This window comes from Octopus bimaculoides, chromosome 27, assembly GCF_001194135.2.
Source record: "Octopus bimaculoides isolate UCB-OBI-ISO-001 chromosome 27, ASM119413v2, whole genome shotgun sequence".
NCBI classification, from domain to species: domain Eukaryota; kingdom Metazoa; phylum Mollusca; class Cephalopoda; order Octopoda; family Octopodidae; genus Octopus; species Octopus bimaculoides.
The window spans coordinates 7,275,250-7,275,996 of record NC_069007.1 but is presented as its reverse complement, the minus strand read 5'-3'; positions in this window follow the sequence as shown (position 1 = coordinate 7,275,996).

Genomic DNA, 747 nt, shown 5'->3' with positions numbered 1-747 from the left:
TAGGGTTAGGGTTAGGGTTAGGGTTAAAGTAAATTTAAAATGAAAAAAGCAAATAAAACGAAGGTATGGAGATTAAATACGCTTTACATCGCTTAATCAGCCAAAGGAGTAAATGTAAACAACTGAATACTTGTCAGTGATTGGTTGAAATTATCGAAATAAGACAATTTTTTACATGAAATAAATTCGAATACAAAAATATTTTTCTGTTCTATAACACAAAATAGATAAGTATACGAAGTTTGAAAGTCTTTCCGTACCAAAAACACTACGTAAAACATTAATGAAAAATGTGGCCCCCGTTTTAAAATAGATGCGAGTATTCTCATCCCCTTTGACCAGAGAAGAGATTGATTAAATTTCTCTGTCATTTTTGTCACAACAACAAATGACGTCATGGAAAGAGAACGCACACACAGAAGCATACAGAGCCACGTGTATGCATACATACACACATACATACATATATGCGTGCGTGTGTGTGTGTATGTATGAGTATATGCATGCGTACAGACACACATTGATACACGCAGACACACACACACAAACACGCACACACATATATATACAAATACATATATATATAGATAGATATATTATATACATACACACATACATACATACATACATAGATACATACGAACACATACATATATGCGATTGTGTATGTGTATGTATGTGTGCGTGTGCGTGTGTGTGTGTGTGTGTGTGTGTGTGTGTGTGTGTGTGTGTGTGTGTGTGTGTGTG